The sequence below is a fragment of the Vitis riparia genome, chromosome 15, assembly GCF_004353265.1.
Source record: "Vitis riparia cultivar Riparia Gloire de Montpellier isolate 1030 chromosome 15, EGFV_Vit.rip_1.0, whole genome shotgun sequence".
Lineage (NCBI taxonomy): Eukaryota > Viridiplantae > Streptophyta > Magnoliopsida > Vitales > Vitaceae > Vitis > Vitis riparia.
Genome location: NC_048445.1, coordinates 18,991,831 through 19,008,081, shown reverse-complemented (window position 1 = coordinate 19,008,081; position 16,251 = coordinate 18,991,831). Strand labels below are relative to the sequence as shown.

The following is a 16,251-nucleotide window of genomic DNA, read 5'->3' as shown; positions in this document are numbered from 1 at the left end:
ATTTATTATTTTAAGTTTTATTAATTATTTATTTACCTTCCCGCCTGGTTATCTCTACTTGTGGATAAGAGAATTCTCACTATTATCAAAATTTTCATTATTAAGTTTGATTATTAGGAAAATAGTGCTCATTTTTTCAAAGTAGCATTGTGCCATGATCTCCTCATCCAGTGCTTTCACAATCGGCTGTCCTTCTCTAAGGTGTTGCATGCATATCGAGCAAGGTCCATATGCTACCCCTTGCCCCTATTGGGTTCTTTTAGTGGGCAACTCTAGAAGTCCAACTTCAAGATTGTAGACATCAATCTTCTCATTGGCCTTTCTTGTATAATCATACTCTTATCCATTAAAAAAAAAAAACATGAATTTCTATAGATTTTCATAATCATAATAATGATAAAACATGGAAAAATGTTTTGGGATTCTCACCTAGGGCAGCATATCTGAATGAGCTTATAATAACAAATATGATTAATCTTATGATTTTTTATTTTTTTTTGAAAAGTATTAAAGAAAAAAAAGTTAAAAAAATGATTTCTCTTGTTTGATTATATTATATATGAAAAATAGGAAAAAGAATAAAATATAATTAAAATTAGTCAAAATTTTATATATTTTAAAATTATTTAATTTTATAATTGAAAAAATTTAAAGTAAGTTAATTGAGTTTAAAGAAATACATAAAAATGATTTATTGATTTTAAATTTATTTTTTATTTTCCTTTTGCCTTTTTTATCCTTTTACTTTTCCTCTCACTTTTCTTTTCTTTGTATTTTCTCTCAAATTTTCTAGAAATCAAACATAGCTTATATGTTTTTTTGTTATCTTTTGACAAAAAAACATAATAAGATTGGATGATTATAAGAATAGACAAGTGAGCATAGGGTTTTCATATAAGATTTTCTTTTTTTTTTTTTTTTTTGATGATTTGAGGATAAGGGTTTGTTTGAGAATTTGGATAATTTTAGGTTAAAAGTTTGCTTCTTTGTGTGAAAAATTAGTAGAAAAAAAAATTAGGAAGAAATAAGAAAGAGAAGACCATTCTTTTTTTTTTTAATTTCCTTATGATTGTCCATTTATTCCATACAAGTGCAACACTCTTATTGTTGTTATCTCTTTTTTGTACTTTAAGATAAGTTTTAAGTTTTTTAAATATTAAAGTTAGGGTTTCATTTGGAAAGATCAATTTGCTTTATAAGAATGAAGGTAAGGAAGAATAGAGGAAAGACGAATATTGGTTCAAGACATTCCTTTGTTGTTAAGTATGAACATTATTTTTCTTGAAAAGACTATCTCAACTTTAGTTTTAAAGAGGTGGAACTAAAACCCTGTTTGAGAAGGCTTCTTAAATATTATGAGCTATTGGCGTAAGAATTGGGTAATCCTAGTTTTGATACACCACCATGAACCTCATTTTTTATGGAAAATACTCTAAGGTTCTTAAAAGGTTAAAAGTATTTTACTTGAAAATTATGCTTAGTACTTGGTTTAAGTTCTCAAAAGTTGGCTTCACAATTTAAGAAACTTTAGGATACCAAAAAGTTCCTGTAATAAAGCTTAGGTGGTGACAAAATTAGAAACACCCGATCTGTGGTTAACCTAATTCTTATTTTTTTTCCATTGAAAAGTTGAAACATGAAAATGAAAAATAAATAAAGCTACTTGGTTGACATGTGGTTCACCTTATTTGTAAGTTTTCTCCCATCTGGTTACTTGTAAATTGTAATGTATTTAATACTCTAATGATTAGTCATGTGGTTAATTAAACCCATGATTGATCTATCTAGGGAACTCATGTTTAATGGCTAGTTTAACTCCAAAATGTATACATATAATGCTTTAAACACATTTTAGACAACCAAACACCTACAAATAATTTATTCTCCACCGGATATCCTCTATAAAGCCTTTTCAAGTGATAAGATTGAATATGCCTTTTCTCATAATAATTACTTCTCTTAAGTCATAAATTGTTACATGCTCATTGATAGAGTTGCTTTTTTGTGTCTTTTATATATCCACTTTACTCTTTAGAGATTATGTGGAAAGTGTGCATATAATGTGGGATGCTCACCAGCATTAGAATGATCCCTACACATCGTCTAAAGTAATACATGTTATGCACAAAGAACCACGTAGCATTGTTCATCCACCCCAAGGTACCAAATGGACACAAACCAACCAGGTACTATGTATTCCCACCTATCAAGCATTAACTACAACTGGTATTAAGTCCATTGATCGACGCAACCATTACAAGGTTAAAACGCTAAACTTTAAGTATCATCAAGGCACAACAACTATTATGGGTTGGCAATCATTGGCAATAAAGATGGTAACACGCAATTAAAGGCACAATTAAGGCATTAAGAAGACGTTAATCTTGGGCAAGGATAAATAGTCATTATTCACCAAAGGAAAGGTATGCTGCCACTTTTTCCAAAAATTTCATACTCAAGTCTTCCATCTATGACTTAAGCTTCGAAGGGGTGTGCTCGAAAAACCCATCTAGACATTCTTTTGTGCAGGTGCAATCGTTATCTACACCACAAGAAGGATAGTTGAATACCTCATTATTGGCTTTACACCAACATTGGCATCATCTATGGGAAACAAAACACAAAAGCTTGAAAAACACAATGGCTAACATGCCTTCTACAACACATTCGACAAATGCTGATGAGCAATTCCAAGCTTGGCAAGAAAAGATGGAAAGAAAACAAGAGGACTATGAACGACGTATGCAATCCCTGCTTTAGCAAGCGGAGCAATTGAAATAAGAAAATCAAGAGCTATTGGCGTAAATGGCCCTAGGGCACTATTCAAAAAGTCGTCGCACCCCTAGCCAATAGACTACTTTGAAATAGTTCGAAGCTAAACAGAGAAAGCTCCTCACCAATGCGCTAAATTGTCCCTATAAACGGAAGAGGAACTATCTGCTAGCAGTTCCCTAAACTTGCTTGAACCAATGCATTCAACAGTCGAACGAACTCAAGCAAAAGAGGTTGTACGTTTTGTTACAGAAAAAATAGAAAATGGATCATGAATGGGGTTTGCGTCTCTTAGACGCCCTGAAAGTTTATCTTGGGCCTTAGGAGAAAATGACACTAGAACCTTCGCACGTGTCGGAGGCTCTAAAAGCAAGATTAAGCCACCCTAATGATAAGGCATCACCAAGTCGTCTGCCTTAGCATATGGTGCCAAAACAACCTCCTCCAAAGGACTCATCGATGAAAGCTCTTCTCAATTCAATAAGTAAACGACTGGATGACATGTTCTCCATGCCATTTGGCCCCTACATCATCAATTATGAGCTGCCTAGGGGTTTTTGGTGCCTAAATCCACGATGTATGAGACGAGTGATCATTTCAACCATCTCATGCACTTCTTGCAATTGATGATGCTAGACATGCAAAGTCTTCCTGACCAGCCTCTGTGGCCCAACTCTTTCTTGGTTCCACCAGCTCCCATAGAATTCCATCAATTCTCTCTGAGATATCTCAAAGGCCTTCATGAGCCATTATTTATGTTCTGCATATCAAAAACACAGTATAAGCACTCCATAGAACATTAAGATGTAGGAGAATGAATCACTAACAGACTTCATGAAGTGATTTGGGCAAGTGGTGCTCTAGGTGGAATCCTACAACATGGATGTCATCTTGTAAATCTTTAAAAGAAGCATTAATCCAAACACTCTATTCTTTGAGTCATTTTCTAAACTATAAGGGATGACATATTTAGACAGGTAGACAAATATGTCATGCTCAAGGATAATGTTTAGGTAGCCTCCCAATAGATCTTGGTTACAAGATAGGCAATAAAAAATAATAAGGCTAGGAGTTCAAAACCCTCAAACAGTTGGTTAAGATAGGGCAATGGGAGACTAGATGGGTAGCAACGATGACAGCCACCTAGGCTCATTCCATTTATCATTCCCTATGAAAGGATTCTCCCACTAATCCAAGAACTATCCAAGTTCAAGTAGTTGGAGCTTATCAAAGTTGACCCGTCTAGGCAAGATCGGAGAAGACAATGCTCTTATCATAAAGAGCACAAACACACCACAAAAGATTGCAAACATATGCACTACTTGGTGAAAAAATTAATCAAGGTTGGACATCTAAAGTAGTATGTCCAAACAATTGTGAACATGAAGAAATGGTATATGAAGCATCGGAGCGAACTCCTACTTCCCTATAACACACCAAGCGAAGACCAACTACATTTAAGGGGAACTAATAGATGACAAGTATCAGTCCAAATGGTAAAGGATGAGAATGCTTCCAATGACCACAATGAGTGCAATTCAGTGCATATTCACTACCAAAAATGTCCGACTAGTCGATGACCAATTACTTTCCCTCCAATTAACCCCAATCGGGTGATTCTTTCGCATGAGGATGCTCTAGTGTTGATGTTAGGGCTTGACGGATTTGAAGTGTGGAGAATCCTAGTTGACCTAAGAAGTTCTATCGACTTGTTGCAGATGTCAACCTATAGGCAAATGAGGTATTCACCATATGCCTTAGAAAATCTAGGTTGAGTCTTGTCCAGGTTCAATGGGACCACCACAATATCCATGGGCGGCGTTGTACTCCTTGTCCAAGCCAACGCAACCACTCTCAATGTAAGATTCTTTGTAATAGAGGATTTTTCACCATACAACACCATCATGGGGCAATTATGGCTACACAAGATAAAAGCCATTTTGTCCACTTACTATAAGATTAGCTACCTGATAGAAGTCGGGCAAGTAGATTTGCATGGAAACCATCTAGTTGTCTCACAGTGTTATCAAGTGGCAATGGAGTTTGAGTGTGCTGACCCAATTGAAGACGAGTCTGAATCATCAACAAAAAAGAGACAATAGAAATTACAAAGTCGACTAAAAAAAAGTGGGAAGATAAAAACCTATTGGTAGCCAACCCATTACAATAGTTGTCTCTATTGGAAAATAACAAGTAGATGACTTACACTAGTTCTCTGATAAATAGGGACAAATGTGATCATCTTGACGAAATACTCTGTAAAAACAAGGATATCTTTGTATTAATCCACTTAGACATGCTTGGAATAGACTCGGTGATGGTCTCCCATAAGTTAAACATTCTTCCTGCAACACAACCTATATGACAAAGAGTCCAAAGCTTCTATCCAGATTGCCAAAAAATTATCCAAACGGAAGTTGAGAAACTGCTAGCAATAGGATTTATCAGGGAGATAACCTACTCGGGCTGGTTAGCAAATGTGGTAGTAGTACAAAAAAAAAGAGGAAAATGGTGGGTATGCGTGGACTACATGGATATGAATGAAGCCTACCCCGAATGATAGTTTTTCATTGCCCTGAATAGATTAGATAGTAATGCCACAGTCGGGCATGGAATGTTGTCTTTTCTTAATGCTTTCTCCGAATACCACCAGATACTAATGTTTCCACTTTATGACGAGAAAACGACATTCATTACACCTTAGGGGTTGTATTGTTACAAAGTCATGTCGTTCGGATTGAAAATCATTGGAGCTACATACCAATAACTGATGACCCTCATTTTTAAGCCTCTGATAGGCTGAATGATGGAAGTTTATATTAACGACATAGTCATCAAAACTAGAATCCGTTTTGAGCACCTCCTCCATTTAGAAGAAGCATTCAACTTAATGTGCAAGTATGACATGAAGCTCAATATGCTCAAATGTGCATTTAGAGTAAGTGCGAGAAAGTTTCTTGGATTTATGGTGACTCAAAGGGTTATTAAAGTAAATCTAGCTCAATTTAAATCAGTGTTAGAAACCCCTACGCCTACTAGCAAGAAGAAAATGAAGCACCTAAGTAGCCAACTAGTTGCCTTGGGTCCGTTCATAGCACGCTTCATTGATAAACTATGAACCTTCTTCAACATGCTCCAAGGAGCAAAAATATCTGGTTGGACGAACGAGTGTGAGCATGCTTTTGAAGCCATCAAACGATATCTTGCAGAACCACCAATTTTAAGCAATCTTGAAGCTGGAGAAGAGTTATACATGTATCTGGCTGTGTTAGACTTGGCTATCAACTCTATATTATTCCAACATAATCAGAGCAATGAGCAAAGACCCATCTACTACATGAGCAAAGCTCTGATAAATGTAGAAATATGATATTCCCAAGTAGAACAAACGAACCTGGCATTGCAGATCGCTGCCAAAAATTTTTGTCCATACTTTCAAGCCCACCAAATAACAGTCTTGACAAATCAACCGTTACGGTCACATTGCATAAAACGAATTTATCTGGACAAATGATGAAGTAAGCAATCGAATTGAGTGAATACGACATATGATGGACCAGTATTAGAATGGGTTCACTTCTTAGTTTGGGTATCTCTAGCAGAGGATTAATTGTATTAAGGATCACATGGAGCGTCAACATGAGGAGATGATGGCTTACCTGCGTTCCATGTTTCCACCTCCATCTCTACCTCCTCAGCCTTGATGATTAGTTGGAGACCCCCCTTGTTCCTTTTTTATGTTGCCAAATGAGGAGATATTTTAGGATCTAGGACGCTAGATATAGGAGACTCATACATGCATATCATTTTTTTATTTGGATCGTATATTGCTTATCTTTAGATACTTTAGCTAGGGACATGGGGATGTAAAAAAGGAAAGAGAGGGATGGGGTTTCTCTCGCTTTTGGCATAGCGAGCCCCTAGTGGGAGGCCCACACCACACGACGGGCTATTAGCTCAGTGGTAGAGCACGCCCTTGATAATTGTGTCGTTGTGCTTGGGCTGTGAGAGTTGCATCTTCTCCAGATCGATAGCCAGCATCGGAAAAAGGGGTGGGAGAGGTAGCGGTTTGATACATCGAACTAATGGGCTCAACATCTGATAAAGCATCGGCAGCGGTATAGGTAGGGAGCTATTGTAGGGTCAACACTGCCTCATAGTTAATTACGTTTCCAATAAGTCTTGGGTGCCATGCTATTATTACTTAATATTCATATTTCAGGCATATCTATTTCTTCATATTTTGACTTTTATGAAGTTTCTTTCTTTACCACAACTGCTAAAAATCGTTGTTTTAGACAATGCATAAGATGTAGAAACCGAATTATTTTCCTTAGTTAACACTAATTGTAGTTTTGACGATATCCACAGGTTCCTTAATTTTTTTTCTCCATTACAGAGGAAATAAGGTAATTAGATGGACATATGATGTACCGATTGATACATTTGACATATGATATATGACATGCCTATATATTTGATGACTTACATTGGATGTTTCTTGTTGCAATACTCTCTAACATGTCTTGATCATTGTGTTTTTAAATTCTTAAATATTAATTTTTGATCTATGATTGGTTTGCGGGGTTCTCTTCCTCTTAGATAACCAAGGTTTGTCATCATAAAAAATGGGGAAATTGTTAGCCCAAGGGTTCTCCTAATCGTGTTTTGATGACAACAAACCATGGTTAAGTTGCTAATCGTTTTGAATTAAAAAGAATTTCAAGTGTTAGCTTGGAAATTCATTAAAGGACCCAATGGATGCAAGATCAAGACAGTTTGAAGAACCTTGAATCATAGGAAACATATGTAAGATGAATGCATGGGTGCACTTAGGATTTTCATATCATTTCATCCATCTTTAAAAACTTGGTTTATGCACTAAAGTTACATTTCCATCAAAACCCGAGTTTTATCAAATGAACCATAGGCAAATTGTTTCAAAATTGACATATTAATTTACCTAAAGACCTTGCCTAAATGGAACCCTCACTCTGTTAGGAACTTGAGGATAGTGGACATAGGCAAGGGGTGTCGAACCGCTATAAAATCTGAATTTGCTTTTTATAACCTTATCTCTTTATATTTGTACTTCTTTTGCTTGAATTTATTATGTTTGACAAAGAATTTTTAAAACCCAATTCACCCCCCTTTTGGGCGTTTTTCTTATTAAGATTAGCCTTTATTTTCTCAATATGCATATTATGAAAAAATTAACTTATTTATACCTTAAAAAATTAACTTTTATTTGTTTTTATATTAATTTAAAATAAAATAATATTAGCAATTATTAATTTTGAATAATCATTCTTTATTTTTAACAAAATAAATCAACTAATGTTAATATTTATATTTTTATAATATTTATAAAAAATATAATTTATTATTTTATTTTTATTATTAATATTCATATTTTGTTAAAAACTATTTATGTCTAATTTATTTGTAATTAAAAATTGTTTGTATTTTTAATATGACGTGAATTAAATTTAGTTTATGTTATATAAATTAAATTTATAATTTTTTTTTTTACAAAATCAAAATAAAAAATTATTTTTAAAATCAATTTATCTAAAAAAGTCTATGATTTTTTAATGTTTGAAAAACATTTTTAAAAATAACTTGCACGAGGGAATCAAAATAACTTATAATCGGAATGAATTAAAATCCCATTTATAAATGAGATTTCATTTCCATTATAATATTCCATTCACATTATTATTTAATTTATGAAAATGATGGAGAAAAGAAATGAGATGCTGAATCCCACTGATTCCCACATACCACACACCAACACGGCATAAATATTTTGCTAGACAATATCAAGGGAGGTAGAGTTGATTACTTGGTATCTTCATTTCTGCAACGCACGCCTTCTTCTAAGTAACTACATTTAACTTCATGAAAAGTGATGGGATCGTTTTTTATGTAGCATGACCTTGCTGAGGACCACATCGATCAAGAATTAGCAATACCTCCCTAATGGAAGGCCTGTCAGAAGGTGCTTTGCTAGTACACATGAGGCCTAGTTTGAACACATTGCTCATTTCTTCCATATAGCATTCTTCCACGATCTCCTCATCCAAGGCTTCCACAATGAATTTTCCCTCTCCAAAGTGCTGCCAGGCCCATTGAGCAAGGTTCATATGCTCGTTCCCCCTATTGGCTTCTCTTCCAGTGGCCAACTCTAGAAGCACAACTCCAAAACTGTAGACGTCGATCTTCTTATTCGCCTTTCTTGTATAAGCATACTCTGGAATATCCAAATGAAAAGCCACTGCTTGGTAAGTTTTTAAAATCATCAGAATGAGAAAACATAAAAGAACATTGTGAGACTCTGAAATATCTTTACCTGGAGCAATATATCCGAAAGTGCCTGCAACCACAGACATTGTTTCAGGGTCTTCTACTTGCTTGGCTAACATTTTGGCCAATCCAAAATCTGCAATTTTTGCATTAAATTCAGAGTCCAATAAGATGTTGCTGGACTTCACATCTCGATGAATGATTGGGGGAGAGCAATCATGGTGCATATAGCATAGGCCTCGAGCAGCTCCAATGGCAATTTGCAGCCTCATCGGCCAGTCCAAGACAACATCACTTCCTGAATCCATTGAGGACACTGCCCTCTTCTTACCATGAAGCCATCTATCTAAGCTTTGGTTCTCCATGTACTCATAAACAAGAAGATTTGAGCTTTCACTCGAAATGCAGCATAGCAACTTCACTATATTGGCATGGCGTATCATACCTAATATTTGGACTTCTGCTACGAATTGCTTCTCGAGGTTCTGGCCTAGTTTCCTATTAGTCAAAATCCATTTAACAGCGACCACTTCACCAGAATGGTTAATGGTGGTACGATATACCTTCCCTGACCCCCCACTTCCAATTAAACTATTTTGTGCCAAACGCGACAATATGTTGGATTCAGAGAAATTTAACTTATGGAAGGATGTCATCTTCCATGTTTCAACATTGTTCCCTTGGTCCCTCCTTTGATACTTTTGAACCATGGAAAAGATAAGAAGTACGATAACCAGGGAAGCAGTTAGGGTGAAAGATATAATCATGACTAGGTAATTGGTTGACAATTTAGAGGAGTTACTGGCTTTAGAGTGGCAACTCTTCAGAATTTGAATATTGGCACACAGATTGGGATTATTCAAGAAACTGCTTTCGTATTCCCACTTTTCAAAGGCGGGTGGGATTTCCCCAGATAGATTGTTGGATGAAAGGTTAAAGTAATAAGGCACGAAATGACTGAATTCATGAGGGATTTCGCCTGAGAATTGGTTTTCAGATAGGTCAAGAAACACGAGGCTAGGCAAAGATCCAATGGCCTTTGGAATTGGGCCAGAGAGATAATTTGTTGACAAATTCAAAGCATGTAGTGACTTCCAGGAGATAATATCAAGAGGAAGTTGGCCTGACAATTGATTCCCATCAAGCGACAGAGTAGATATGGATGGAAGACTAGTCAATTCCACTGGAATTTCTCCTGAAAATAGATTATTGCTTGCCTTGAACAACAATAGATTCAACCAAGATGATATTCCAGCAGGAATTGGACCAGAAAACTTGTTGTTACTGATCTCTACTCTGGACAAATTCCTTGCCAATTTACTTGGAAGTGTCCCCGAGAATGAATTTCCGTCTAATATCACCGATACCATGTCCGGGGATGTCCAGATGCCGGAAGGAATCTCGCCTGAAAAGCGATTGTTGGAAAGCTGAATTGTGAGCAAACTTGTGCAATTCCCGAGGGACTTGGGCACTTCCCCGCTGAGATTGTTGTTGGAAGCAATCACTCCAAGCAAAACCCCCCTAGCGCATAAATGTTGAGGTAATTCCCCGCTTAGTTTATTCTCGAAAACCTCAAAGAATCGGAGCTCCGAATGAAGGCCAAATGCTGGAGGCAAAACTCCACTCAATTGATTGCTAAAAATTTGAAGGTTTCCAGTGTAGGAATGAGGCTTACATTTGCTGGTATCTCTCCTGACAACTGATTCCAGAAAAGATTCAAACCCGTCAAATTTTGTAGCTTCCCGAAACCCGCTGGTATGGGCCCCGTCAAATTGTTGTCGGAAAGATCCATTTCTTTCAAGTTGAGAGCTTCTATGGATGAAGGAATGTGGCCGGACAATCTATTACTGAATAAATACAAATAGGTCAAATTCTTCAACATAAGCATGCCTCCCGGGATCGTACCGTTCAAATTGTTGAGTGCGAGATCCAAGAGATCCAGACTCGACAGATTGTTGAAGCTCTCCGGTATTTCGCCGACCAAATTCGCCTCCGTCATCCACAGATACGTCAGCTTCTTCAATGCGCCAAACTCCTTTGGAAGGGCTGAAGGCAGGAAGTTGTCATTATAGGCCATGGCCAAGTGTTGAAGATTCGTCAAATTACCAATCTCCTTTGGCCAGGTGCCGTTGAACTCATTTTGAACCAGAGACAAGTAGAACAGCTCCCGTAGTCGCCCAATTGCCGTGGGAATATCTCCAGAGAAGTTGTTTGCGGTAAGGTCTAGGTACCGGAGACGTGAAAGCCGATCAATATCAGCTGGAATTGGACCCACGAAGTAGTTTTGCAACAAGAGGAGATATTCGAGCTTAGAACAATTGAGAATATCCGGGAACTCGCCGGGAATGTAATTGTTGGAGAGGTCAAGTACCATAAGGTTCTTGAGGTCACAAATTCTGGCAGGAATTTAGTGAGTGATGCTCTTGCCGTAGAGTGAAATTTTAGTGACGGTATTGTCGGTGCATGTAATTTCCGGCCAATCACAAGGTGAGGATGATGAGTTCCACGATTGGATAGAGGGTGGATTGCCCAATTGTTGTTTAACTTGCAACAGAATGGATAGTTCAGCATCCAGATTTTGTGAAATTACGAGCAAGGGTAAAGTGATGAGGAGGAGGCCTAGAAGGGGAGGTGTAATTATAGGAACAGAAAAGTGTAGTTTCGTCATTTAGTCGGTGGTGGAGAGAAAGACGACTGCCCAGAAAAACGATCAGCAAATCGACCGTCCGATTTACGATGGACAAGTTTGGCACTTTCATTTCCACACACAACCGCTATGTAAAAGAAGATTCATATACTGCGTCTGTCTTAATTTTACAAAATAAAAAATAAATAATGGAAAAACTTACCAGAAAAAAAATATATATTTAAATCAAATATATGATAACATAAACATTTTCCTTACATTCTCAAAAATTTCAACGGGTAATTCTACCCTATCTTGCCCTAAAAAGGAGGTTCTCGATCAATATTGAGCTTGAAGACCAAAAATATACTAAAAAAATTTCATATCATAACGGTTTGGTTTGGTAGGAGGGAGGAAATTTGAGCAAACTTACATAGTTGGTTTCTAATTAATAAAATCAAATTGAGCTTTTAGTAAAAGAAAAATAAAAAACAAATCAAACTTGTAAAAATTTGTTTTGATTTAGGTGAATGAGGTGAACTTAAACAAATTTGAAATTTAAACTCGATTAATTTTTTAAGTTTATAAATCCAAAATATATTTAAGATTTATTTTTAAAAAATCAATTTGAGATAAAAAAAATGATAATACTGAATTATTTCATTAGAGTGCTCACAGTTTGCATATTAATGACTTTATACAAAAATATTTAACATTAATAAATTATAAATAAAAATATATAAATTTAAGACTATCTTCTTTATAAAAAAATATGAGGAAAAAATAAAGAAAAAGTAAAAAATAAAAAATATATTTAAAAATAATAAATTATTTCTATATACTATTTCATACTTATTTAAATTATTTCATATATAAATTAAATGATTTAAAAATATAAAAATCTGTAACTAATTTTAATTATATTTAATTTTTTTTATAATAAAATAAAATATAAAAACGATTATTTTTAATATTTTTTGTATTTCTTTAATACTTTTAAATAACTAAATACAACCTAAGAATATTGATTGAGACAAAAAATTGAAAGTTGGTTTTCATAATTTCTAAATCAACACTTTGTTTCAAGGGGCTAGTATTAGTTTAGGACCACTTTATGACCTGTCACTCACTTTCCATCACTTTCCCTTTTGCGGATAACATTACGGCAATAAAGTGGTCAACATGCATGCACGTAGTTAAAATTTAGTCTTCATAGACTTCCCATCGGGATGTGATTGTAGTAAAGGTCGAGTTGGACAAGGTTTTTAGGCCACAAATTGTTCTTAGAATTTTCTCCGAGAATGTGAAAAATGTATGTTTGACTCCATTTAAATATTTATTTATTAAATATTATTCTTAAAATAAAGAGATATCTTATAAATTGTTTCTAAAATTAATTTTTAGAAAATAATAATAAAAAAAAACAACTTTTATAATATTGATATCATTTCATTCTATTTTTAAAAATTATCTTGGTCCCATGGTGTGGATCACGAGTTATGATTCCATTTAGGCACGAGACCAATTAGTTTCAGAAAAGCATGTGTGAAAGCAGAAAAATGGAGTGAATGAAGGTACTAATTTGTTGAAAAACTTCCATTCTCACCCAACCACACGCTTGGCCCTACTACGTACAATTCTAATTTTTGCAGAATGGTGTCTTCAACACTGAAACGATCACATGGTTTTAGTCAAATAATTGATATTTTGCAGGAATTTATGTCCCTCCGAGAAAATGAAGTAAGAAATATGTATATATTTGAAGAAAAATTCCAGTCTGGGTGAGGAAGACTACTCCAAAATATAAGCAACAGACCCAGAGTTCGTGCTTTCAACAGGTCTCCATTTGAAAGCTATAAGTGTTTTAAAATGTTTGGAAATAGTACTTTTATTTATTTATTTATGGATGGGTGATTCTTTCAAATCCATCATTTTTTTTCATTCAAAAATATTAATAAAATATTTTTTATATATGAATAATCAGATATTAAAACTTGTTTAATAATGATTTTAGAAAGTAATTTTTTATTTTTTCTAATACTTGAAACATAAAAATTTTAAATGAAAAAAAATTAAAAACATCTTGTACCATGACCATCTACGTTTTTTAAGTTTTCATTTTACATTCAACTCGTCCTTCATCAGATGAAATCTACACTCGAATCCCATTCAACGTCATTTTCAGTTTTAATAGATATTTTTTTTAAAATAATGTAATTTAATTGAAGCCTTTCATGCTGGGCCCGTCAATTTTTGACCAAAGGAAGAGGTGACAAACGAAATTACATGAAAGCTTCCCAAAGAACACAGTTTTGACATTCAATATTGGCTGCAGCGTACACATATACGCAAATCAAATACAAGATATATTTCAAAATTTAAGAAAAAAAAAAAAAGAAGAAGAAAATTTTTCTTTTTTTGATTATTTTGTTGTTATTTTCTGAAAAACACAAAATAAAAAAGAAAATCATAAATAACTCATAAAAAATCTGAAGTATACCAATTGGGATGCATGGTTTGATGAGCTGAAAATAAAAAATCATATTAGAGTTTTCAAACATAATTTTAGTTTTTAAAATAATTACTTTCAAAATCTATCTTTTAATAATTACCTTTGAAAACATTTGGAAACAAACCGTTTCACTTCTCTTTCACCAATCTCTCGTTTTCCCCATTGTTTACAAGCATCAGAATCTTTTTATGGACAGGATTATAAAGGAAGGGTGAAGGGATGTTGCTGGAGAGATCCTGAACCACGATTACATATTCTTCTATGCCCTTGATTTTAAGAGCCCAAACAATCCCTTGAGCAAAAGAGCTTGCCCAGGTTCTGAAAAGCTTTACTTCTTCTGCCATAATAGCTGATGAGGACCCTTTCAATTTAATACAATTTTTTGTTATGGAATTTTCAGACTATTTTCCATTATTTTATTCTACGTATGATCATCACATTTCTCTTATGTTTTCTCAGATTCAGAGTTCTCCCTAGTTTGTTGAGGATTGTGTTTAGAATACATATAAAAAGTTTTCTTTTCCCAAGGTAGGATGATCCGCAGCCGTGAGTGTGGTCTCTCTATAAAATAATTTATTCTACTGGTGGAGTCACTCCTAAGTTAACATGGATTTCTCTCAAGAATATGCGTGAAAAATAATTATTTTGAAAGAAAATTATATTTGATGTTGCCAATAATTTTACAAGTTTTGTAATTTTAGAATTTATGAACTTTTTTATGGCCATTCTGATATAATTTCTCTATTAGGCTAAGTTTGTTAAGCTTTTGGATTAAAGTATAACATCTACGATTTGGACCTAGTCAAATGATAATTTGTTTGGTGGAAGAATTTTGAAGAGTTTTAAATTTGTTAGCAAAGAGTATTATAATATTTTTAGGTTATGTTTGGTTCCGGAAAATATTAGGGAAAGAAAAAAAATGTTGAGGAAAATGAATTTTTCATGTTTGGTTTTCTTATTAAAAAAATACGAAAGAAAGTTAAATATAACTAAAATTATTAAGAGATTTGTATATTTTGAAATTATTTAATCTTTATATAGAAGAGTTAAATAAATAAATAAAAAGTTTGAAATAGTATATAAAAATAATTTATTTATTTTAAATCTATTTTTTATTTTCCTTCACTTTTTCTTTCCTTTTACTTTTCCTCTCTATTTTCTTTCCCTTGCATTTTCCCTTAAACTTCCCGGAACCAAACATAACTTTAGTGTTTGTCAAGAAAATGCTTAGTGGGCTTAGTCTAATCTCAAAAGGAAATTTCAAAGGCTAAACGTATAGCTCGTCATTTCTTCTTCTATAAGGAAATCTCATGATGAAGTGAAACCATCTTTCTTATGAAAATCCATGTGGAGTTAGGGTTATTGTGATCGGACAAGCTTGCTTTTGAATTTCGGTGGATGCATGATTTCATAGTCAATTTTAAAAACAATTACTTTCAATTATTTTAAAACTTGGGTATAAAGCAAAGTGTAGACCCTTCTTGGACCAAAGGTTTTTTTTCTCACCACCTCGAGAGAGTTGGCAACATCTTGGAGGAGTGGGGGGCCGACTTCTTCAAGTGCTCAAAGCCGCATAGGACGCATGGCCAAGGACACCACCACTTTGCCATGGTGGTGGTTGAGATGGGAACCTTTTTTTTTTTTTAACATCTTCAAAGGATATATGTTGGAGCCGTGAAATGGGTGAGAGGTAGGTAGAGAAAAGAAGAAAAAAACATAGGGGAAGACGCGTTTTTTTGGGGATTGAAAAAGAGGCTTTTAGCAGGTGGAGGTTGAGGAGGAGAATATGAGAAAAAAGGGAAGCAAAGAAAATGGAGGAGTACTAGAGAGCTGGGAGACGTGAGTTGTGAGTCTGAGGATATTCTGGAGGAGTAAGAAACAGGGGAGTTTTTTTTTTAAGGAAGAAGCAAAGTGGGTAAGAGTTGGGACGGGAAGCAAAAATAGAGGAGCTTTTCGGCCACTCCTCCACCAGCAATTCCACCACCAGCCACTCCTCCACTAGCCACTCCGCCACTTGTAACTCCTCCACCAGCTC

At 34.7% G+C, this 16,251-nt stretch overlaps 1 pseudogene; it reads right to left on the bottom strand.

Moving 5' to 3' along the window:
- Positions 1-8,483: 8,483 nt before the first annotated feature.
- LOC117931864 lies at positions 8,484-11,798 on the bottom strand (annotated as a pseudogene).
- Positions 11,799-16,251: the final 4,453 nt, after the last annotated feature.